The sequence below is a fragment of the Heterocephalus glaber genome, unplaced genomic scaffold, assembly GCF_053883595.1.
Source record: "Heterocephalus glaber isolate CG9 unplaced genomic scaffold, H.glaber_assembly_v1.0 deba00001555, whole genome shotgun sequence".
NCBI classification, from domain to species: domain Eukaryota; kingdom Metazoa; phylum Chordata; class Mammalia; order Rodentia; family Bathyergidae; genus Heterocephalus; species Heterocephalus glaber.
Genome location: NW_028258346.1, coordinates 17,448,684 through 17,474,394, shown reverse-complemented (window position 1 = coordinate 17,474,394; position 25,711 = coordinate 17,448,684). Strand labels below are relative to the sequence as shown.

The 25,711-nt window shown below is 42.5% G+C and overlaps 1 protein-coding gene across 11 annotated transcripts in view; it reads left to right on the top strand.

Annotated features, from left to right (window-relative positions):
- Taf2 (TATA-box binding protein associated factor 2) overlaps positions 1-24,178 on the top strand; it is a 105,842-nt gene extending 81,664 nt beyond the window's left edge. Inside the window, exons 27-33 of one of the 11 annotated variants that reach the window (XR_015442927.1) lie at positions 6,677-6,828; positions 7,020-7,207; positions 8,604-8,682; positions 8,776-9,788; positions 19,724-19,841; positions 21,915-22,036; positions 22,443-24,178. The gene's annotated coding sequence lies outside the window, so the exon portion shown is untranslated. Of the gene's footprint in view, positions 1-6,676; positions 6,829-7,019; positions 7,208-8,603; positions 8,683-8,775; positions 9,789-19,723; positions 19,842-21,914 lie in introns of all 11 variants that reach the window. The other 10 variants (XR_015442928.1, XR_015442925.1, XR_015442922.1 and 7 more) reach the window with 10 other exon arrangements.
- The last annotated feature ends 1,533 nt before the right edge of the window (positions 24,179-25,711 follow it).

The following is a 25,711-nucleotide window of genomic DNA, read 5'->3' as shown; positions in this document are numbered from 1 at the left end:
GAGAATGCCTTATATAAATGGAGAAGATACAATGCTTTCTCCTTAAGGTGGGGAACAAGGGCAGATATGCTTACTCTTTATCTGTCCATTAAACTTTGAAACCTAGGCCCAAACCAAAATAGTCTGGCAATAAAATGACACAATTAGGATAGGATTGGCAAGGTAGAAGCAAAATCTTTATATGTAGATGAAATGATCATCTACAGAGAAAATACTAAGAAATCTCTAGGAGCCCCTAGAACTTGTATTTGAATTTAGCAGGGTTAGAAAACACAAGGTATATATAAAAATTCAGGTCTATGTATACTTGCTTTAAATGAAGAACTGGATATTGAAATTTTAAAGTTATGTAGGAGTACAAAGGACCTAGAAAAGTAAAAAGAAAAAGAAAAACAGAAACAGTGTTGGAAGATGTTTAGTACTTAATTTTAAGACTGCCTCTACAGCTACAGTAATCAAGGCAGTGTTGGTGTAAGGAAAAACATATGGATCATTGGAATAAAACAGAATCTAGAAATAGAACCACACATATATGGTCCACTGAGTTTTGAAAGATTATTTAACATTAGCATTTTATAGAATATAAAATCAATTCAAGAGCCAAGGAAAAGATAGTGTTTTCAGCAAACGGCACTAGGACACCTGGTATCCGTATATAAAAAATTAACCTCAACCCTTTATTTCCATACATAAAAATACCTTGAAGGGATCTATGAACCTAAATAAGAAAGCCTAAAAGTATAAAACTTGAAGAAGAAATCATAAGGGAAAATGTTTATGAATTTAGAGTAGGCAAGAACTACCTAGGATACAAAAAACATGATGTATAGAAGAAAAAAATTGATAAATGAGATACCTACCGTCAAAATTTAGAACTTTAAATGACATCATTAAAATGAAAAGTAGTCCTTCAGCAGACCATATTTACAATGCATATAACCTATGACCAGAATATATAAAGAACTCTTAGAGCTCATTAATAGACAACCCAATTAAAAAGTAGACACAAGAAGATGATAGCCAGTACAGCACAAGGAAAGGTGTGCAACACTAGAATCAGAAAAATACTAATCAGTACAATAATAAGATTGAATTCTACACTCATTAGAGAGATGAAGTTAAAAGTTTTAAAAGCCTTGTCATGACTTTTTCTTTTTGTTGGATTCTCCCCCTTTGTGTTTAATTTGTCACGCCCAATGGATTCATTCTGCTGGGCTTCCTGGGGTTGTGATCCTCATTGTCTTTTCCTAGGATTTTGTCTAAAATTTTTTGGAGTGCCGGTTTGGTATTCATGAAGTTCCTAAGGTGCTCTTTATCATGAAAGTATCTTATTTCTCCATCAATTTTGAAAGATAGTTTTGCAGGGTACATCAATCTGTGTTGGAGGCTGTTTTCCTTTAGGGCTTGAAATAAATCACTCCAAGCTCTTCTTGCCTTGAGGGTTTGCATTGAGAAGTTTGCTGTGATTCTGATGGGCTTTCCTTTGTATGTGATTTGTTTCTTTTCTCTCACTGCTTGTAGAATTTTGTTCTTCTGTTGGATTTCTGGAATCCTAACTATTATATGCCTATGTGTAGATTTTTTTTTGATCGAGGCTAGCTGGAGTCCTATATGCCTCACTTATCTGTATGTCAAGTTCTTTTCCCCTCCTTGGGAAGTTTCCTGCCATCACTTTTCTGAACAGTTTTTTTATGTCACCTGTACTCTCTCCTCTTTCTTCATTGGCTCCAATCAGTCTTATGTTATTCTTCTTTGCATTGTCTAGCAGGTTCTGTATTGATTTCTCGTGTTCCCTTATAATTTTAAAGCAATTTTTCTTTTCCTGGTCACTAATTGCAATCTTTTCTTCTATATCTGAAATTCTATCCTCACATTGGTTCATTCTGCTGCACAGACTTTCGACGGAGTTTTTAATCTCCTAGAAATCTGTTTGTATGTGTTTTATGGATTCCATTTGTTTCCTATGTTGGGATTCCATCATGTTCCTCAGATCCTCTATTTTTTTAATGTGTCCTCTCTAGATTTATTAATCATGTCTTGCACTGTGAGCACAATCTTTGCTATTATCTGAGAAATTATTTCTGATTTCATTTTTTCCAGATCCTCTTTTGTTGCCAGTTGAGAGAGTCCAGGTGGTTGAGTATCAGATTGTTCCATCTTGTTTCCCTTTGGCGTTGCTATAGGTGATCTGGAAGTCTGTTTTTGAGGCTTGTTTACATGTCTTCTCATTTCCACAGGGTGGGGGGTGCTTCTGACACCTGCATGGCTCACCTTCTCTGCCCTAGGAGGGTGGAATGGTGGCCATAATGGGTTTTTTCAACAGTTATGTGGTACTTTATTCTAGAAAATGTGTTAATTATCAGGCCTTAAAACAAATTTATTGTTTCATAAAATGACATAACTACTGATATCTCTTCATCACACTAGAGAATTATATGGTGACTTTTAAATTTTCTGTGTAACCAGTGTGCCATGTGCCAATGTTTTTTCAAACTCAGTAATTATCTTTGTGACACACTATAACTGAATGCTCTCTGCTCAGCACTGTTTCTTTTCTTTGTTTTTTTTTTTTTTTGGTATACTAGATATCAAACTTGGGACCTTGCTCCACAGGCAGCAGAACCACTGAGCTAAATCCCTGGTCCTCAGCACTGTTTCTTGTTGAAACAAACTTCTGTCGGTTTATTCCAGTGATCTACATTTTTGGTTGTTCATTCCATTGTTGGAATGAACATGTTTGGTTGTTAATTCCATTATAAATGGAGCCTGTGCCTGAAATACATAGAAGTTTGTTATAAAATGTATATAAGAAAAAAATAAATAAAATGTACATGATAAAGGATAAAACAAAGATGAACAAAATTTCCCAGCACTTGGGAGGCTGAGCAGGAAGATCACCGCCAATTTGAGGCCAGCCTGGACTATGTAGTGAGTTCAAGGCCAGCCTGAGAGTTGTACTGAGACTTTGTCTCAAAACAACAAAGCAGGGTTGGGGATTTAGCTCAGTGGTTTTGCTGCCTGCTGCTCAAGTGCAAGAACCCGATTTCGATCCCCAGTCCCCCCCGCCCAAAATAAAAACACCAAAGGAAAAAACAAATTTAAAAAGATGAACAGAATTATTTCTAAATATCCTATAGCTTGTGACCGCTTCATGCTAACTACGTATTTATTCATTTTAAATTTTATTAAATAACTTTATTATCACATACACATACAAAAAATTAAACCACTCAAAGAAGAGCATTGCAAGGGGATAAAAACTACAATAATATTCAAATACAGTAGAACTCAACCAAAACAAAACTGAAAAGCACTTAAACATTTTTCCGTATAACTTAGAAAAGCATCTCAAGCACCAACAAGACACCAGAGGATGTGATTTGTTTCAGAAAGATCCCCAAAACCAACATTGAACAAATAGTGGTCTGGAAAAAACTCCCATTCGCTAGCAGACTCCACATAAGCCACACTTCTCCCTAATTTAAATTTTGATACAGTCATATGACACACGATGGAAACACAATCCGAGAAATATGTTATTAGGCCATTTCATCCTTGTGTATCCTTAATTACAGTTTCAGTTTCTCACACTAGAGAAACTATTTGGTATTTACACATGTGTGTCCTATTTATTTCACTTCAGAGAATGGCCTCAATATGCATTTATTATGTATTTATTAAGACCCAACATAAACTTTGTTCAAGGTTTATTAGTAACAAGAGTTTGTCAATATTTCAGATTATTCTAATAATGTATTCCTTTTCCTCAGATTTGATTAGGCAGAGCCGGGGATTTAGCTCAGTGGTTCCGCCACTTGGCTTGTAAGCGCAAGGACCCGAGTTTGATCCCCGGTACCGAAACAAAAAACAAAATTTGGGGGTATAGCTCAGTGGTAGAGCATTTGACTGCAGATTTGATTAGGCAATGTCTAAGCACTTTTAGTTTGTTCCTAATTTAATGCTAACAACACTCATATGAGATAGCCATTAGGCTTGTGTGAAGATCCAAGCACAGAAGAATAAAGCCAGAGGGCACACAGCTTGTATCCAGTAGTATCTGCATTCACAGCCAGGACCCCGACCATCTCTTTTAAACATGCGTCGTCCAGTCTGGTAGCCATTAGCCATATGTGGCTGTAACACTTTATTTATTTATTTTTTTTTTTTTTCCTGGTATCAGGGATAGAACTCAGGACCTTGTGCTTGCGAGACAGGCACAGTGCCACTAAACTAAACCTCCAGCTCTATAACAATTTAATTACACCTAAAAAAATAAACATTTAGCTCCTCAGTTGCACTTGGCTATATTTCAAGTGTTCAACACGTATCTTGTGGCCACCATGTTGGACAACCACCAACATAGAACATTTCTGTCATGACAGTAAGTTCTGCTTAGGAGCTCTGACTTTGGCCATTGTCATCATGTTTTCATCTTTTGCTATAGCTTTAGAAGAGTCATGCTATGAGATGAGGTTAATTTAACTCTTTTTCAGTTATTTGCTTGTGTTTGCATAATTAGAAATGTCTTCCATCTGGTGCTTCCTTGTAGGAATCTTTGAAAGACAGATATCTATTTTGTGATGTCTGACACAGTTAAAACCAGATAATACTAATCTGTGAGTTCATCCGACTGAACACTTAGAAACTTCAGGTGGAAGGAGACACCTATGTCACCAGCTTCTTGATGTTGTGAAATCCCTCACCTATTGTGTGACACTATTCAGCTGAGAACTTTAGCAGCAATGTAGACAAATGCTAGATGTAGAAGAGGTTTGAGTCTGGTCTCCTTCTGTCTCTTGCATGGTTCTTGGAGAATATGAACACCCTGGATCTTTGACCTTGTGCCTGTGACCTGTTGATTACCCTTTTCTCCAATGCCCTACTCTGATATCATTGCTTTTTCTGTCTTCACTTTTGCCAAAGAATAAACAGATTTTCAAGCTAGAGATATGCAGGACTGTAGATAGCAAGGAGACTAAAATCTTAAGAGCACAGATGCTTACTGTGTGAGGCACAGGGCCAGGAAGAGGCAAATGAAAGTATGAAAAATAGGAGTTCTTCAAAGTTGTTTTCATTGAATTTTCTTCAGAAAAATGTCCTCATTGCTTCTGTGACATGATAAAATTATTAATGTTTTCATGGATCTTCTTCTTAGAGTGCCATATATTGTTTGATTTACTATTTCACTAGCTCTCTATGAATTCATGAAAAGTTGACATTTTATAATGTAAGGAGGCTTGATATTTGTTTTTTCCCTTGGATGGCACAACAAAATGGAGGCAAATGAGATTTCCTTTGCCAGTACTTTCCAAACTGCCTCACAGTTGTGCATGTGGTGGTACAGTGAAAGGTGGCTGGAAGCCAGGGGACAGCGTCACCTCAGAGCACAGCGTGACCGGGCGTGTTGGATGACTTGTGCAGGGCTGTCCCACACGTTCCTGGAAATTCTCATCTCTGGCCACTGCTTACAAATGCCAGTGTGACCAGACAGTCGTAAACGCCTTCCTTCTCCGTGGAGCCCTCGTGATGGGTGAGCAGCTGGTGGGCCTGCTGTGTTCTCTCCAGACTCAGTAGTCTCTCAGCTGATGAGACACAAGATTACTCAGCTGCATCACTGAAAATCGGAGAGCAGGTTTCCATCCAGAATGAAAGCTTGTTATTTGAATAGTTAAGCATCTGCCATGTGCCTGCTCTCTGCTCTACCCTTTATGTGCATCTCCTGTTCCATACCCACTGTACCATGTGAGGCGGATGCAGTACCCATGTTTATAGGTGATGGAACAGTGAAGTGTTACAGTTAACTATGTTCTCTGTGTAGGTACCAGCTATATTCATGAACAAGAAAAACACTTTTTTTGTGCTTAGGGAACTTGGGATTGCACAGCTAAGCAAGCAGAAGGGTCAACATTTTAATGATATGCCATTTCTAGCAGAGCACATTACCTCCTCTTTCTTCCACTAAGGCCACCTAAACTACCTGCTGGAAGAAGAATCCCGCCAGCCCCATTAATCAGAATTAGTGACCTGCAACTATCTTTTCAAGACATCACCACTGTGCAGTGAGTGTTCTGGCCTTTCTCCTGCAGGGGGCTGCTGGAGAGTGTGTGAATAGTGCCCCCTGGGGAAGCTCGGTGCACAGAGTGCAGGGCCGTTGCCAAGGCGGGGCTGGGGTGAGGTAGGCAACAGCCTCCACCTGGACCAGCTCGCCTTCCTCTGCGCCCACCTAGGTTTTCAGGTTCTGGCCAACTACTCGCTGTTTCCTCCCTGTCTAATATCTGCTTTCTCTCTGCTTCCCTCCGCTTCCTCCCTTTCTTCCTTTTACTCGCACAGTATTTTTGAACCCTTCACTGTTTCTCCATGTTCTAGGACTATGATAAAACAGCCATTAAAACACAGAGAGTCCCCGACCTCAAGGGTCACACCAGTCAGAATGCTTTCGGTCCCTTTTGCTTTGTGCTCACCACAGTCTTCAGGTGTACGGCGTCCTTCTGTTGCTATGGTGATACTTATGTGGAACATTGGCCAGAAGAACGCTGAGGCACATTCACTTAAGTGGCATTCTTACGTGGACCGGTATGCCCACGGTCCGTTGGTATTCCAGTGTCCAGGCTGGCGTGCCCGGCTTTGCACGAAGAAGCACTGCGTAAGACATCTTACTTCATCTTCCTGCTCGCAGGCATCAAGTGAGAAGCCGCCACCAGAGTGCTTCCCACCCCACCAGGGACACCTGGTTGCCTGTCCCGGCTAGTCTGTGTCACACACCTGCTAGATATCATGGACAGAAGAGAGGAAGAGGAAACGGCTCAGCAAATTAGATGACTCAAAAAGGTTAAAATTTTTTGTTATTTCTCAAGATAAACTTTTACCCCAAAACATGTTCCTTGGGTGTGGAACAGCCTTTCCCATTTGATTCTGAGTCACCGAGGACACAGGTCATGTTGTTATCCTGTTTATGATTCTTATTGTCCCTTAACCATTTAGCCCCACTGCTAAATGAGTCACTGTTTTGTACTTAACAGGGACTTGGTTTTTATGAACTTCAATATGAGAACAGAAGGTGCCTTTATCATTTGAAGAGTATATAATATTGCAGAGTGATCACGGTTCTGGACAACAGCTCTGGGGTTCTAGGACTGTGTCCCAGCCCCATGACTTAAACAACCACCCAGCCTCGCCAGTGCTGATACCTCTGAGAAAGTGGAAATTGGTGAGATTGTCTCAGTGTCCTGGTGCTGCCAAACTCCTGGGACTATGTGTTATCACTGTGTAGCAAGTACACAGGGAAGTCTGGGTTTAAAGTCATTTTAGTTTTAAATGTAAACAGCCTTGATTGATTTTATTTGAATTTTCTAAAAGGTGTATTTCACCCTCAGACCATCTGCATGTACTCGGAACATATGAACATATGTACAAGACCTAGTGTTAGATATGTGAATGTGAAAGTTTTCAACTTACTATAAGTTGCTTTTATCCTTACCTCTTTGAACAGATCCATTTCCCCCCAAACTCGCTAGAACAAGGTCCACCACGATTGGCTGCTGGTTTCAGACCCCACAATAATCAGAGCTTGCGAGGAGATGTAAGGCTGTCCTGGTAGTCAAGTTAGAATGCATACATAAGTAGCAGTGATCGGAAGTCAACCTTACCTAATGAGATACTTCCGGGAAGACTCTATGGTGAGGAGGGGAAGCCTGTCATGTCCTCTCCTTCAGTTGCAAATATGCTCCAAAAATTTTTAGTGAAGATTTTTAATTGCATGAGTCTTGAAATTTGGGGGTCTTGCCTATAATCCTGTACCAGAGACCTTTCTTGACCTTGAAATCCAATGCCCCAAAAATGGATCTAGAAAAGGATGAACAATGCCAAGACTCACCCTGTGATTCCCAAATGTTAACCTCTCCATGTCCAACATGAAAAAACAGGACTAGGGAGTGTGACTTCGATGAAACTCACTGCACCTGAGTATTGCCTTTTACTCTGAGAATCGGCACGTCCATCTGCTTACTTGGTGTAGAATGTCCTTTTCTGAATGATGGTGGTGGTGGGTGGCTGATGCTGACGATGGTGCCGGGGGTGGGTGGGTGGGTTGGTTGGTTGGTTGGTGTTATAACTGCCTGCCTGGTGAGGTGAAAGTTGATAACCCTTGCCCTTCCTGAGTCTAGTAACCATGCCATCAGTGCTTTATAGGCGCTGCTTATGTCTTTGTGGATCTTCTACTCTTTCACCCTCTGGGAGAAAATAAAGTCAGTAATATTCTGCTTATTTTATGGTTGAGCAAACAGACTTGGAACCATGTGTTCTGCGTTTCTATTAATGAAATCCAGTCTTGTCCTGGCACTGATTAACAATCCGCTCTGCAGACAGACACCTCTGTACACAGTAATCCCATGCACAGAGCCTTCCATGTGAAATCACCAGACCTCCCGTGTTCCCTACACCTTGCAAATATGGACCTAAGTAAGTCCTCTCATGCAGCAGTGGGGCAGAGGGCACCATCCTCTAAGTGTTGTGGTTTTAACCAACAAGGCTGAGTTTTAAGTGAAAAATAGAGATGCCTTTTCCTGGTGAAAGCTTCTAACATCTTGTGAGTATCTTGCTTTCAGGGGACAGTTCACAAATCAGGTTTTGATTCTCAGGCAGTTATTTTTCCATTCTGAGAGGAGCCAACTATTATCCTAAAAGGTCAGTATTTGGTTTCCATGCTTAATGGAACCAGCGAGCTTCATGGTTATTTTTCTGTTAAATGCAGTTGTGTTTTTTTTTGCTGCATTGTAGGTGGTTGCCTGGTGATTCAGAAGACTGAATGCTAGAGCTGGCTGTTTCTTCATTTCTTATTCCACTGACTCCTACGAGGACACCAGCTGAGGCATACCTTGTCATATCTATGAAAGAAAAATTTATGTGCATCTAAAGTAGAGACTAGAAGGGAACTCAGGAGGAACAGAATCTTTGAAAAGCCCCTATCTTGGTGTCCTAATGATTCTTATTAATGCTTAGGTTTTTGAGGCCACGGAGCCACCACTGAATCCTGTCTCTGTTGTGTAGAAACTGTGTGATTTGGGATGAGTTGTTTAACCTCTTCATCAAAAACAGAACCGCTCCCCACACCACTGCCACCAAAAGCAAACCTTTATTGGCACTTGATGAGGACCTGACTGGGTTGAGAACGCGCCCAAGCTTCGGGACCCCTGTGCCGACGCTGTTGCAGTGCCCCATCCCTCCCAGTCTTGAGTGGGTAAGAATGTGCCCCTACCTCCAGCTCAAGTGGCTGAATACAGAGCAGTTACAGCCATGGAGGCCTAAGTAGAAACCTGCAGGGGTTCGGCCTGGGCCTCCCAGGGCACCCTTTTGGCTCCTCATGTGAGTGACATCCCGAGGTGCAGCACCTGTCTTGTGCTCCTGAGGCGGAGGCGGCAGCAATCACGGGTCCGTCATGCCTGACATGTCTGAAGTGCCGCGCCGACGTCCCCAGTCAGCTTCTCGGGCCTCTGGAGTAGGGACAAAGCGCCAGCCCTCCTCTACTGAGCCATGTGTCAGGCGTTCCTTGGCTTGCAGCAGAAGCTGGTCTTCCTTCCTGCTGCAGAATGTACCATGATTCTCTCCAGTCTCCAGATGGACAGACTGAAGCTCAGGATGTTAAACATTTGGATTTGCTCAGCCAGTCAGTGATAAAATGGATCTCAGATCTCCAAGGCTGGCTTCAGAACCTGCGCTCTCAGTCACTTACCTTGTGGCATTTGTGGGGAGGAAATGAAATGACTTAAGTAAAGCACATCGGCATTAGCTCGGTATGTGGCATGTGAGAGGTTGTTGAAATGTTGTGATCTTTCCCACAATCACCACTCCGTGTTCGTGCTTACCAATCTATCCTTGGGTTTTGATTCTCATTCAGTTATTCTCCATTCTGTCCTTTTCTCCGAAAAGGTTAGTATTTGCTTTCCATGCTTAAACAATTGAGTGTAATGGATATAGTAGGTAGTCTGTATGTTTGTTGAATGAGTAAATGAGTAATTCTCTTAAAAGAATATTTCCTAAAGAGCCAGGCATGGTGGCACTAGGGAGGCGCCTGAGACAGGAGGATCACCATGAGTTTGAGGCCAATCTGGGCTATATAGTGAGTTAAAGGCCAGCCTGAAGTGCATAGTGAGACCGTGCCTCAAAACAAACAAACAAAAACCACCCAAGAATATTTCTTAAGCATCAGTCTGAGATTGCTGCATACACTTTGATAAGGAAGCTGCAATGTTGTATGTTAGCAAAGCACAGAGAAACCAGACTTCCTGGGTTCAGTTTTCAACTCTCCCGCTGGCTGAAGAGCTGTGTGACATGGGCCGTGACTTAGCCTGAGGACTGCACTCTCTGTCTGTAGGATGGAAATGATCATCTGCATTGCATCAGAGTATTGTTAGCTCTAACTGAAATACCACTTCTGAAAGTTTTCAGAGGGACTGGTGGAGCAGTCAATAAACATTAGCTTTATCGCAATAATTAGTTAACTGTTTTTACTAACTTATATGCACCCTACCAAAAGTGGTTCCAGTGGATGAAGCAGAGTTGAAAACAAGATCCTTTGGGTGGCTGATGCAGAAAGTCAAATTTGATCCATGAGGAGTTCCCGCATCCAAACACAGCAGAATAAAAATAAAAATGTGTGTGTCCTTGCTGAGTAGCTGATACCTACATGCTGTTTTCCATTACGAAATATAAATTCACCTTGAGTTTTGGTGACTGCATTTTAAAAACAAAAAGGAAATAGTTATGTATTCTTATCTTCACAAATCGTAAAATACATTTTGCACCTGCCTGGCTCCCTTTTCTGTTTTCAGATCTGTGTATCAATTTGTTTGAGGGCAGTCAATTCTGCTTCATCAGAAAAAGCCTTGTCATGCTATCTTAATGTCAATTATTATGACTTAAAAGCGAAGCAGTGAAAATTAAAACAAAAATTAGCAACTGTAGTGTTAACCTTTGTAATTCAGTTTCTAAGAAGGGCTGAGCCCTCTAGGGAAAGCGAGGAGACTCATAGGTTCATTCCCCAGTGAAACAACCATCACTGGTGACAGCTGTTTAAACTCTCTGGTATTTGCTCCAAGAGTGTGCAGCAAATGAAGAAACATTTATTCAACAGTGCCTACTAAATATGCAAGAATAACAAGAGTCCGTGACACTTGAACTCTGGCTTCGATGGAAGCTCCATTCCAGGCAGATGTAGCCAAACATGAGGTGGTCCCGTCCCTCTGGGTTCTTGGTCAGGGGACCCCGTGTCTCCCAGGAGGAACCGCCAGTGGTGTTTCTAGTCCCCTCAGTCTCATTTCACAGAGCTTACTGTTTACTGGGAGTCGATCAGCCCCCAGGCACAGGACACAGCTTCTCCCCTACTCGAGTCCCTGCTCACGAAGCAGGAGAAGCGGGCCAGGTACATCCAGTGCCCTCGGTTGCCCAGGGTAAGGAAGTGGCCCAGAAGAATAGAATGGTGTTCTCCCCCAAAGACACTGACTTTATTTGAAGAAGTGAGGGGTGTTCAGACCCAAGAGTTACCTCTAAAACAATGGCAGTTTGGTAGTAAGAAGCTTAAAAGGGTCTGGTGGCTCCAGGAAAGTGACCAGTTAAATCAGAGGCCAGCTGAGTTACTAGAGAGAACCTAAAGAAGAGAGCTCGACTAACAGCATTCCTGCAGTGAGGAAATAAAATTAAAAATGAACCCTCAAAGACTGGCCTAAAAAATACCCTGCTTGAATTTAATTAAATCAAATTGTGGAGCAACCTATATGCCAGAGAATTGTTGGAAAGAAGAGAACAATCAGCAAAGCCATCAGGAGAGATGAACAGCTGGGTGTGATGTAATCAAGAGGGACCACTAAACAGAGCAGGGAAAGGGACAAAGGCCTGCTAGAGCCAGTGTCCCCCAGGGTGACTGTGTAGGCCAGCGGCTTCACACTGCACCGGTGGAGCGCTGGGATTTGAGCTCATGGAAGTCATGTACCAGGTCAGTAAGCCAACAAGAAAAGCCAAAAAGAAAAGCTGCAGGTTAGGAGAGAAATGAGTATTCAGAGTTGCTATTGTATATTACTGGAAAATAATTTGTCAGAAGGAGGAGAAAGAGGAGGAAGAGGAGGAAAGAGAACAAAGCTCGACTCATACCTAGAAGAACATGCAGTAGAGTTGCCTGTGAGGGCATCTAGATGTCAAGTGTAACTGAAACTTCAAACAGTCATTATAAATGTGTTCAAAAAACTAATGAAACCATGCTCAAGGAAGTAAAGGAAGGTATGATGACAATGTCTCATCAGGAAATATAGGTGAAGAGGTAAAGAATTTTAAAAACCAAATGGAATCTCTGCAGTTGAAAAACATCCTGAAATGAAAAATTCACCAGCAGGGACCAATAGTAGATGGAAAGAGTCAGTGAGTTGGTAGTGATACAGATGAAGACTTTGCAATATGAGGAGGAGAAGGAAGAGGAGGAGAAAGTGAAGAGCACCTCAGAAATGTGCAGCACTGTGGTATGTGCCCACACACAATGGGAACACCAGGAGAGGAGGAAAGCGAAAGAACAGGAGAAAAGAACACCACAGGAAGTCAAGGCTGGAAATACCCCAAATTCTGTGGGAATCAATCACATCTCGGAAGCCCAGTGAGTTATAAGCAGGAGAAATAAATGCAGAGAGGCAGTATGTTACAAGTGTTGGCATACAAAGACCAAAAGGAAACTTTGACCTGCGGGAGAAGAAGGACTCATGGTTCATAAAGGAACCCACTGGGGCCGATGCTGACTTCACCTCAGAAATCACTGAACACCAGAAGGAAAAACAAACTGGCAGCCAGGAATCTTTGGTCAGCAAAGCTGTCTCTCACAAATGAAAGCAAAATAAATATATTTCTGGACACATGAAAATTGAGAGAATTTGTCCCCTCAGGTCCACCTTGCTAGGAACAATAAAGGAAGTTTTCAAGGCCAAAGGCAAGGGAAAGGGCAAATGAAAGCAATAAAAACCCACACAAAAAATAAACAAAACCCAGAAAAGCTGCCAAAGATAACTATGCAACCATCAAAGACAACCTGAGTGTATATTTCTCTTCTTAACTAATTTAAAAAGCAATTGCATAAAACAAAAACAATATGTATATAACTAGACTTTCAGGCCTAAAATGTATGGAAATGTACACATATGTGATGTATAAGCACAGTGGAAATCGATAGGGACAAAAGTTTGTCTAAATAAGGAAATGATGCCAGGTGGTAATGTGAATCCACAGAACAAATGGAAAGAGTCAGGACCGGTAGATAAGAATGTTGGCAGACTCTTAGCAAGCCTTACCTTTCCTTAGCTTCTCAAATGCACGTGCAGTTATATTATGTGATAATAGCAATGTACTATTTGGTTTATAATATGTATGTATATAACATGTATGCTGATAATAGCACTAAAAGGGGAAGCAGAAATAGATGTATATAGAAATAATATTTTATATATCACTGAAATTAATATAAACCTGGCCCAGGTATTGGCAAGTTACAATGTAAAAGGCGAAAGATTTATACAATCTGAAGAGAAACCAGAGTATTACAATGTAGATAGTAAACCCTAGACAACCCATAAGAAAATATAACTCATAAAAATACAGTAAAATGCTAAAGGAAACAAAATGTTACACCAGTATATATACATTTAATATAAAAGAAAAAGAGAAGAATAACCAAAAAGGTATGAGGAGTAAAGAAAACAAAAGTGAAATGGCAGATGGGAATTTAACTACATCAATAATAAAATTAAATGTGAATAGATTAATCCAATCAAAAGATGTCAAACTAGATATAAAAAATATGACTTAGCAGTATGTAGTCTGCAGGAGTCACAATTTAGATTCAAAGATAAAAATGGATTTAAAGTGAAAGGATAGGAAAAATATATATTATAGACAGCCATAATTTTTAAAAAAGCTGAACCCCAGCTATAGTGGTGCATACCTGTAATCTCAGCCCTTGGGGGGCTGAGACAGGAGGATTACCGCAAGTTTGAGCTCAGCCTCAAACCATATGACAAGACCCTGTCTCAGAACATAACAAAACAAAAATACCCCAATGCTGGAGTGGCTATCCTACTATGAGGCAAGAGACCTTAAAACCAAAAAAAACAAAAAAGGCTACAAATAAAAAGAGAACTTTCATAATAATAAAGCTTCCTCATTATCTCTATTTTTCAATTTATCAAGAAGATATAACAATTATAAACATATATGTACCTAACATTAAAACCCCCAAATACAGTGGTACCTTGGTTCATGAACTTAATTTGTTCTGTGATTTTGGAAAAGATGGCCATGACTGTGTTTGTGTGGGAAAGATGGTAACAGTCATGTTTGTTACCTGATGCAGAGTTTGCAAAGAAAAACAAAATTTTGCCAAATGCTTCTGTTCGCGAACCAAACTGTTTGCAAACAAAAGCGTTTGTGAACCGAGGTATTACTGTATATGAGGTTAGGATTGAAGAGACAATACAACAGTAATAGCTGGAGATATGTCACCCACTTTCAATAAATAAGTCCCTGACCTATAAACTAGTACCACTCCTGGAGAATTGTTTGTAAGTCAGATTTGTTTATAAACCACAACAAAGTAAGTCTTATACAGAGCACCTGTGAAATTTCATAACTCAAATGTTTGCAGGTCAGGAACTTACTGTAGGTAGATCCAATAGGCAGAGATTAGTAAATTTAAAAAGAAACAACACTATAAACCATCTAGATCCAGGTGTGGTGGCACACACCTGTCATTAAAGCTACTTTGGAGGCTGAGGCAGGATGATCACAAGTCCAAGATCAGTCTGGGAAATTTAGGGAGGACCTTTAAATAAATAAATAAATAAATAAATAAATAAATAAATAAATAAATAAATGATGGCAATTGTGTGTGGGGTGGTAGAGCACTCCCCAGGTTTGATTCCCACTACTGCAGAAACAAAACAAACAAAAACAACTAGTGCTAAAGACATCTTTAGAACACTTTGCTCAGCAAAAAGAATATGCATTCTTTTCAAGTCACTGGGAACAATCTCCAGGATAGACCACATGTTAGATTACAAAGCAGCCTCAGTAAATTTACAAGGATTGAAATAACACAACTTGTGACTTTTGAAAACAAAAGAATGAAATGAATTCAGTAACAGAAATGATGAAAAATTCATGGATAGGTCAGAATTAAATAACATACATCTAAATAATTAATGAGTGAAAGACGAAATCACAAGAAGATTAGGAAATACCATGCAATGAATGAAAGTGAAGACCTACACACAAAAACTTATGTTCTACAGTTAAACATAACTTAGAGGAGAATTTTTATCTATGTGTAATAGCTATATAAAAATGAAAGATTTCAAATCAATAACTTAATTTTCCAATTTAAGAAGGAAAATAAAACTAAACCCAAATCAAGTGTAAAGAAGGAAATTTTGGAACAGAAATTAATGAAATGGAAAAAGGAAAAATAATAGACAACAAAATCAAAACTTGATTCTTAAAGAAGACCAACAAAATTCTCAAGCCTTTAAGTAAATTAACCAAGGGAAAAAAATGTATTACTAAAGTTAGAAATGAAAAAGGAGACAATACTACCAGCATTACAGACATAGAAAGGACTGTATGGTGATATTGTGAACAACTATATACCAACAAATTGAATAACCTAGAAGAAATGACAATATTTCTAGAAAGACACAAACTACCAAACTGACTCAAAAGAAACAAATCTCAATAGACTATATAACAAGTAAAGAAAATGAATTAACAATTAAAACACTACTCACTACATACTATACACACACACACAGGCCCAGTTGACTTCACAGGTGAAGTTTACTAAACATTGAAAAAACTTAAAATCAATCTTAAAAAAATTTCTGAAAAACAGAAGAAGAATACTTTACTACTTATTCTCTGAAGCCAGTATTTGTCTAACACACACATACACAAAGGCATAACAACAACAAAAATACTACAGGCCAATAATGCCTGTAAAGATCCAAAAATCTTGCACAAAACACTAATAAGCTGAATCCAGCAGCATATATGTAGTGTAATCAAAATATACAGTGAATGTTTAAAATTTTTAAAACATGTTACAGTAAAAACACATTGCCATAATCTTCTTCAAAATACTCCTCAATTTGAACGTATTTACTCCATTAATCTTGATGCTTTCTGAGGCAGTTCTGGAGTCCCCTTTATGAAGTATAATAAAAATATGGTGACTGCTGCTGCCAAGCACTGTCCGTTGGAAAGGTGGCTCCTAAGAACGTGACGCTGTGTCCTCATCCACCTTAGTCACCACTTCTAATGCTATATGAACTTCTGGTTCTTTCCCAAAGTCAAAATGACTACGGAAGGTAAATGTTTAGTATTGATTCTGCACCTCATGGTATCCATGGCAAACTAAAGACACTCACTCAGATTGGCTTCAGAAAGTGGCAAGAATGATGCGATCAGTGAATTTGAAGCAAGGGAGAATGTTTTCAGGGGGATTCATGGCACTGTCTTTTACTGTAATAAAATTTTAAAAATTTAAACATTCACTGAATTTTTCAATCGTAAAATATATTCAACGTCAAGATCAAGTAGAATTTATTACAGGAATGCAAGCTTTAACATCTGATGATCAATTAATGTAATACATCACATCAGTAGCATAAAGGACAAAAGATAAAGCATTTGACAAAATTTAACTTCACTTTATGATCAAAATACTCAAGAAACGATGAAAAGGGAGTTGGCTGGACTAATAAAAGGCACCTATTTTTATTAGCATATATTGTACAAATTAATGAATTTCATTGTGTCATTCCCATACATGCATATCATAAAGGGCACATATTAAAAACCAATAGCTAACATTATACTTAATAATTAAAGACAAAAAGTTTACCCTTCCTAAGATCCAGTAAAGAAAAAAAAAGATGTTCATTTTCTCCACCATTTTGCTGGAGTTTCTGGCCAGAATTATTAGGCAAGAAAATGAAATAAAAGATTTCCGTATTGGAAAGAAATAATTAAAACTATCTATATTTGCAGATGACATGATTTTTTTTTGTTTTAGAGTAGGAAAAAATTATTGAGAGAAAGAAAGCTTCTCCCCAAGAGAGAGGGGGACCAGAAAGTGGGTTGCCCACCCACCCCACGGTTCAAAGATGTTTTATACAGCAAAGCCATGAGGTGAGGCGGGTTGCAGATGACACGGTCTTATACGTGGGAAACCCAAAGGAATTGACTAAGTGCTATTGGAATTAGTAAACAATATTGCAGGATATAAAATCATATACAAAACTAAGTTTTTTGGGTATGCATACAATGAACAGTTTAAAGACATTAAATTTCATTTCATACTATATACCAAAGAATAAGATACTTAGGAGTATTTTTTAACAAAATGTGAAATCTATGCTGAAAACTACAAAATATCACTGAAAGATATTAAGTTGAAAGATTAATACTGTTAAGATGCCAGTATCCTCCAAATTGTTCTACAGATTCAATACAATCCCTATTAAAACCCCAACTGGGGCTGAGGATTTAGCTCAGTGGTTTCGCCACCTGCTGCTCAATTGCAAGGACCGACCGAGTTTGATCCCCTGTACCCAAAACAAAAAAACAAAAAAACAAAAAACCCCAACTGGCTTCCTTTCAGGAATGACAAGCAGATCCAAAGACTCATAGGAAATGCAAGATACCCAAAATGCACAAGAAAGTTCTTGAAAAAGAGGAACAAAATAGCGGCCCCTCACTTCTTAGTTCCAAAACAGACTACAAAGCTCTCATAATTAGGGCAACGCAGGCAGAAGCATAGGCAGATTGTTCTGTGGAATAAAATCAAGAGTCCCAAAAGAAACCCTTTCATTTATAGGCAACTGGTTTTCAACAAAGGTAGCAAGACAGTTCAGTGGGAAAAGATTCTTTTCAACAAATGGTGCTGGGGTACTGGGTAGGCACATATTAAGTGATGAACTGGAATCCCAGCCCCCAAGCATTATACAGAAATTAACTCAGATTGGATGAAAATGTGAGAGCTTAATGTATGAGCTACAACCTAAATGTAGGAGCTTAAACATAAGAGCTTAACAAGAGCTACAACTATCAGACTCTTGAAAAGGAGTTTTGTGATCTTGATTTGGCAATTATGTGACACCAAGAAAATGAAAAGACAGCTTATAAAACCAGGAGGAAATTTTTACAAAATGGATTGTAGCTAGAATATATGAAGAAACCTTACAACTCTGTAAGACAAGACAGTCCATTTATAAAATGAGCAAAGGCTCTGAACAGACATTTCCTCAAAGAAGATATACAAATGGTCAATAAGCAGAGGAAAAGATACTCCACCTTATTAGCCATTAGGAAATATGAATCACAGCTAGAGTGAAGTGGCAGTACTCAGATACTGATAAGGATGTGGAGAAATCAGAACCCTCATATGTTGCTTGTGGAAATACAAAATGGTGTAGCCACTCTGGAAAAGTTTGTCAGTTCATCAAAAGAGTAAACATAGCTACCATATGACCTAGCAATTGCAATCCATGAGAAATTAAACCCTGGGTCTCAAAGTCTCATACATAGATGTTCATAACAGCCCAAAGTGAATACAACCCAAATGCTTATTAACTGATGAATGGTTAAGGAAAATGTGTATCAGTGCAGTGGAACATTGTTCAGGAATGAAAACAACGTACTGATGCGTGCTACAACTTGGGTAAACCTTACAAACTATTCTGAGAGGGGCCAGTTCCAAAAGACCAGACTTTGTGCAATTCCAATTAGGTTGAATGTTCAGAAGACGAAGATCTGTGTCCAGAGAAAGTGGAGCAGTGGTTGCTGGAAACTGGGTGTGAGAGGGGAGGGCCTGAGGAGTCTGCTGGGGGATACAGGGTTTCTTTCTGGGGTGATAAAAATGCTCAGGATTGATTTCTGTACAACTTTGTTATTGCATGAACTGTAAGCCTTGCCTTTACACTTTAAATGGACACTTTGCACAGGATGTGGATGCGTCTCACGCTGCTCTTACAGGGGGAGGGTGGTACCGAGACACTGGTCAGATGGCAGAGGCAGCTGTGGGGAAGAGCGGGAGGAGACCTTGAAAGGGAAGTGGGACCATCACCTAGGAAAGGAAGGTTAGGGACATGGAGGGTGAGAGTGTTTGGTTTGAGAAGCACCAAGATGGGTGTCATGGATGTTAGGAATTTGAGGAAATGCAAAATATCGCAGTTCCAAATGTTCACTTATTTGCAATGATTTTATTTGGATGTTTTCCTTTTTGCAAAGTGGAAAATTTCATATTTGATTTAGTGTCTGCTCACGTCCCAGAGGACAAACTTCTTATTGGACCCTGGAATGTCGCCAGTTGGAATCTTTGGTGGCTGGGGCTCTAGGATTGCACCAGACATTGATTTTGACCTCAAGGAGAGAGACGACTGGCAATTTATTGGCCTCAAATCATTTTTATGCAAAAATGAATTCAATTTTTAAAATTCCTTTGATGCAATATGATGAAATTTCACAAGTATAAATCAAGCTTGACCTGCCAAAATATGTTCCCACATCAGTATGCTATTTTAGGGTGGTTTTGATTTAGAAACCTTTCAGCAATTATTTTTGAGAATTTTATTCTAATTTTGTCAGCTGAATAGTGACTGTGTTATAACTTATTGCTTTACTTTTGTACTTTCCACTTCTGCAGAAACTTGATATTTGGTTGATAGATTCCAAATGGAACCGAGAGTGGTTTACACCTGTCCCATGGTCCATATCAGCAGCACTTGGCTTCCTATAGGCATTATTGTTCACCCAGTGGAGAGGTGAGTACAGCAATGTGAAGGTGTAAAGCCCTTGTCCTCCAGGGGTGTTGTCATGTAAAGGGACTGGTAACCCCCAAAGGGGGATCTGACAGAATGGGCTAAGAGCTGTTCGAGGGACTCCCAGGTACTGGGTGGTAGACAGGAGGCCACCGTGGGCAGGACGCATGGGCAGGAGAGATGGACCGGGAGAGCCTCTCAAAGCTGACTCAGACTTCGAAGATGTGTGTTTCGGCAGAGATATGCATACATTTGTACCCTTCCCATCCAAAACATCTTTAGTAATCAATAACACCCTAAAACAATTTTAAAAGAAAACACACCAGTCATATACATTTTGGTCAAGAATTTAAAATACAAAAGACAGATGTCCAACAAAGATGAACGTAGGCCCCAAACGCGATTGCCTGCTCTGGTCACAACTGAGACATCAGGCTTCAGGCCTGATGAAGTGAAAGGTCGCAAACGGCGTCGTTTTCCCACGCCTGTCTGTGCACAGTTCCGGCTTAGCGACGGCAGGGCAGCGTTTATATCCAAGTCTCAGAGAAGCCCCCTTGCCCAGCGTCTGCCTGCCTCGGGCCTGTGACACAGAGGGAGTCTGGGCTCTGCGGCTGGAAGAATATTTCCACAGCCGCGTCAGACATTCGTAGTTCTTTACAACAGTAGCGAAACTCATCACGTGGTGGTCTGAAACTTGATAAACTGTGGTGAGCCAGTGGGCAGGAAGCAGCATTGGTGTTAGGATAGAAGCAGTTTTGACCTCTTAGGCCACTGGAAGGGAGTCAGAGACTGCACTTTGAGAACCACGGCCCTCGGCCATCACAAGCGAGGAAAACGTGGGTGAAGACGCCATCAGAGAACACACAGGATGCTGCGAGACTTCGTGTAGGACCTTAGCGAGTTGTCGTAGGCTCTCGCAGGTGCTCAGGAGGGCTCGGGGATTTATTCGAAGTCCAGAGGGTAGTGATTGTGGGTTCAGTGGCGCTGTGAGGAGCTCCGCCCCGTGTCTGTGGCGATGAATGAACAGGGTGCAAGGGGGCAGGAAGCCAGCTGCAGACCGGGTGCACTCACCCTGCTGAAGATGTAAGCGTGCGTCAGAGGACTGGGCGGAAGTGGTCTGGGTGCTCAGCTGGACACCCACGGAGAGGAAAGAAATGGAAGCGCGTCTCTGCCTCAGATGGGTGACCTTGGGCTGAGCTCGAAGAAAGGGGTGCAGGCGAGAGCGCCCACTTCCTGAGGCTGCACCCGCCTGGGAGTCCTCAGAGCTCATGAAGGCTCAGGAGTGAAGGGTCTCTGGGTGTAGAAGACCCTTGGGAACACTTCTGTCAGGAATTCTTCAGTTGTTCCCCAAGGAGCTGCAGGACCTCTAGCAAGGTGGTGAGTCGGAAATTAGAGGATTAAAGGAGGCCAGGGCCGGGAATTTAGCTCGGTTTTGCCGCCTGCCGCGTAAGCGCAAGGTTCTGAGTTCGATCCCCAGTACCCCCCCCCCCCCAAAAAGGCCAAAAGGCCAACAGGGGGCTCCTCAGGCCCCTAACCCCAGCGACTGGACTTCTGCTGAAACAGACTTGAGCTGGTCCTGCAGGGGAACCTGACCTCCCGTGCCTCCGGCAGCCCACACTTGTCTCTCCTCACAGGGCCATCTGCTCACGTCAGCAACAGGGCTCACTCCCACGTCACCAGTGTCTGCTTTCCGTAGCTCTGGAGCTTTCAGCCCCGAGAGGTGATGGGTGGCCAAACTAAAGCAATAGTGTTCAGAGGCTGAAAATGCAAACACCTCCCGAGGACAGGCAGTATATAGCTCAAGGTGGGAGGCCCTGGATAAATGGGAGTCTGAAGATCCCAGGAAAAGCAGTCAAGTTCCAAAGTAAACAACTTCTGGCAACCAATCGCAATAATTCAAAGACATAAAAACATTCCCAATGCTTTCGGGATCTCTTCTGACCTTCCGAAACCTCCAGCCTGTCAGCATACCCATTTTACAGATGAACCTCATACAGGTGCTTTGACTGGGAGATTGTGCAACGTGGGGGTTTAGAGTTGGATTGTAGAGTTAGACTAACCTGGTTTTTATCCTAGGGCTGCCACTGGTGAGATATGTGATCTTGGAAAGAACAGCTTCTACAATCCTGTATTTCCTCATCTGCACGTCCAAAGGAAGCACTTGGTCCTGGGCCTGGTACATGAAGTGCTCAACAAATGTGGGTGTTTCTGCTACTGCTGCATGGAGAATAAGGTCAGACACAAATTGTGGCAAAGCTGCAGGATTTCACCTCATTCTGAGATTTCACATCAGGGAAGTCCAACACCAGACTTCTGGTCACCGTGACACGGGTGTGTGTGTGTGTGTGTGCGCGCGCGCCTGGACAGCTTCTGAGACAAAACAAAATAGAGGGCTGGGGATTTACCTCAGTGGTTCTGCCACCTGCCTTGAAAGCACAAGGACCCAAGTTCAATCCCCAGTACCAAAAAAACCCCCCACAAAACCAAAACAAAACAAAAGAGAACTGGAGAAAGCAGAGCCACAGTCAGGCAGTGATTTGCATTCGGGGCTGGGGTGGGGCAGAGTACAACGCTGCCTTTGACCTAGTCTTCCCTCCTTCACAGGCGCATCTGTTTTGCCTTAAGCCTGGAGTCCCTTCGGGGATGTTTGTAAAGGAAGCTGATCTTTCCCTCAGGTCTCCTCCAGCGCTGCCATGTGGCTTGGCAAAAGCCAGGGCCATCCAGGGCTTTTGCATAGGCTGTGTGCCCCTGGGAGCACTCATTTACTGAGCATGTGCACGGTCTGCCCATGACTGTCAGGAGGGAACAATTTTCTGTCACTTCAAATCTACAACAAATTTGGACTACTGCCCTGGGATGAAAAGCCATCTGTCTCTGCAGTTTGAAGAGCAGCGTCCAGCGAGCTGCCTGGGTATGTTCCATGTTGCAGCGCGCCCTTCTCCTGAGGGCAACACACTTTCAGGGTGTCTATTGGCTGTTTGGGACAGTGTGCTTTTTATAGAATTTGATTCACCATTCTGGGAAGATGTAGCTAACGTATTCAGAGACTGTGGCTGTTGGTATCTCAGGACCTGTGTGAACAGAGCACTCCATCCATTAATCCAGGGCATTGGCACTTGGGATTCATCACTTAGAACTAAATAATTTTAATACACTTAATGGAGGAGGCAGTGTGGTATAAGAAGAGTATGGGCATTATTTTAAATTTTTATTTGTCTGTGCTTGCCGTACAAATCATCATATTCTCCGAGGGGAGCTGGCGCATGCTCATGGCACAGCTTCATTCTTTTTGTGTCCCCTTGTCTCCCCACTCCTCTTCCCATCTGCAAAAGAGGATGAACAATGAAGTCAGAAGAGTGAGTTCCAGCCCCGTGTTCTCCAGGGTGTGACTTCAGATCACTTCCACCCGGTTCTCTGTTAAGTAGTCCCAGATTCAGGCTGGAGGCCCTGGCTCTGTCTGGGAAAGGGCAGATGTTCTGAACACTGTCACCGTCCTCTGTCCCTGGGAGCCCTGATGGACAGAGGCAGGAATTATGTCTGTGCAGACTGCACCTGAAGTAGGTACGTAGGTTTGTTCAGCACAGAAGGGGCTATTTTCATAGTTTTCCTGTGATGATATACCTTTTTCCTTCAGGGCCCATGCTCTAGTTCTTTGAGTATGTACTTTTAAAATTCTGCCCAATAAACTCCAAAACATCACAAATCCAACTGAGAATGGAAGATACCACCTTTCCAGGGCTTTCCAATGACCCATGATGTTTTGTATTGAAAAAGTAAAAACTAGGCCAGGGATTTAGCTCAGTGGCACCATGCCTGCCTCTCAAGCCCAAGGTTCTGAGTTCGATCCCCTGTACTTGGAAAAAAAAAAAAAAGTAAAAGCTAAAAAAAACCCGCAAAAGAAATTAATAACTGGTGACACCAAACAAACCAGACTTGATTCATAACTCAAGTAGAAGGACAGATGGGTAGATAGCTTCAGGGTGGGCTCAGCCCTCCCGAGGAGCTACTGATTGATTTGTTTTTGTCTTTATTTTGAGACAAGGTCTCACTATATAGCTCAGCGTGGCCTTGAATCTTGTGATCCTTCTGCCCTGGCCTCCGGAGGGCTGGGATTACAGGTGTGCACCGTCACATCCAGCTCCTGAGGAACTTTTATGGAGAACTGAGAAGGGGAAGTTGGAGATTTCTGGACAGACGGGCAGAAATACCACTGACCCCCGAGCCCTGGCTGGTTTGCTGCTCCACATCGCCTCCAGCTTCCCTTCTCCTTTAGGTGAAAGTGTTTTCCTAAACTGGCCTCCCGTCTCTCTGCATTAAAATAAAAAACGTTCTGGAGAGAAGTCCGCTTTTTGCCTGCTTCGCAGCGTCAGGTGGTCGGTTCCGGTAAGACGTGAGGTGGGGTGGCCACCAGGATAAGCTGGCGAACGGCCGGGAAATCCCAGCAGGTGTCACAGGGCGCGTGTGGCTTGGTGCAAGAGTGAGCCTAGCGTGCAGGAAGCCCTGGTCTGACCCCCCAGCCTCCCAGGGAAAACCCTGAATATGATGTGAGCGCCTGCACCTCAACTGCACCCAGGTCACTTATTAAAAACTCACATTTCTGGGGGTCGTGCCTGGTCTACCTCCCCAGTCTCTCAGAGCTGTGAGACCTGGAAGTGTAAGTGTCCAATAAGCTCTTCAGGTGATCTTGATGTCCGAGAAGAGAGCTGGGCAAAGCCTGGTGTAGCGCCTGAGCCGGGGCTGTTTCAAGTCCGGGAGACCCAGGGCGCCTGCGCAGACACGGGACCAATCAGAAAGCTCTGTTTCCATCTGGCGGGAAAGCAAGCGAGCCCTAAGGCCTGTGTACGTCTGGCACCGGCCAAGTGAGTTTGCTAGAGGACAGCCCTCCCATACCTTATTTGCAGGAGGGAGAAGCCAGCCCAGGAATCGCAGACGTTAAAGACTTCCCTTATCCCCGCGGCGGCGGGGAGTCTGTTCACCCCCGCTCTCTCCCTGCCGTGTGCTGCCGCAGGCCTGCCCCTACCTCCTCGGGTGTGTTGTGCAGTTCTGAGTGCAGGACACCAGGACCCCGGAAAGCGTCCCCAACCAGCTCTGTAACGATCGAAGCACAGTAACTCTATGGGCCCTGGGGCAGGGCCCGGGTGAGCCGCGGGCAGATGGAGGACGCGGTCGCTTGCACGGTTGCCTCCACTACAAGCGCTGACTGCGCCGCCACCAGGCCAGGCTGCCTCCGCCTGCGGCCGGGGTGAAGAGGGCAAGCTTCCGTGGTCCTCGGCACGCGTTTCTGATGGTGCCCTTACCAAGGCGTCATTGCTCTCAGGCACGAATCCCGCGTCCGCGTCCTTTGACCCGGCTGTGTCCGCAGAGCCCCACCGTGGACCCGTCTGAGTCATTTTGTTTGCAGATTCAGAGAGGAGAGAAAGGGCCTTCCGTAGCTTCCTCCAAGGTCCTCGGGAGAGGTTGAGGGTTCCAACCAGAGCACAGGAAGGCCTGGGGCGACTCCGAAACGCTCCACCTCTCTCCCGCTTTTTGGGAATGGTTTACCACCCTGTCAGACCTGTGGCAGCCTTCTGTTTTGTTTTGTTTTGGCAGAGCTGAAGGAAAACTCCAATGGGGGTGATTTTCCATACTTTTACATAAACTTTTAATGATCCACTGGGAAAGAAAAAGCAGTAAATTGAATGTTCCCCTGCAAGGGGTGCATGCAGGGAGGAAGGAAACTGGCAAGGCCCCCATGACACCCATGGGAGCCCTCAGACGCAGCTGCCAATGCCAGTCGCTCAATCAGCAGGCAGGCGTCTGACGGAAATGAATTGGTTCCTGTTTTTGTAGGAAGGTGGAAAGGAGATTAGAAATAATGAGTAGCCCCGTGGTTG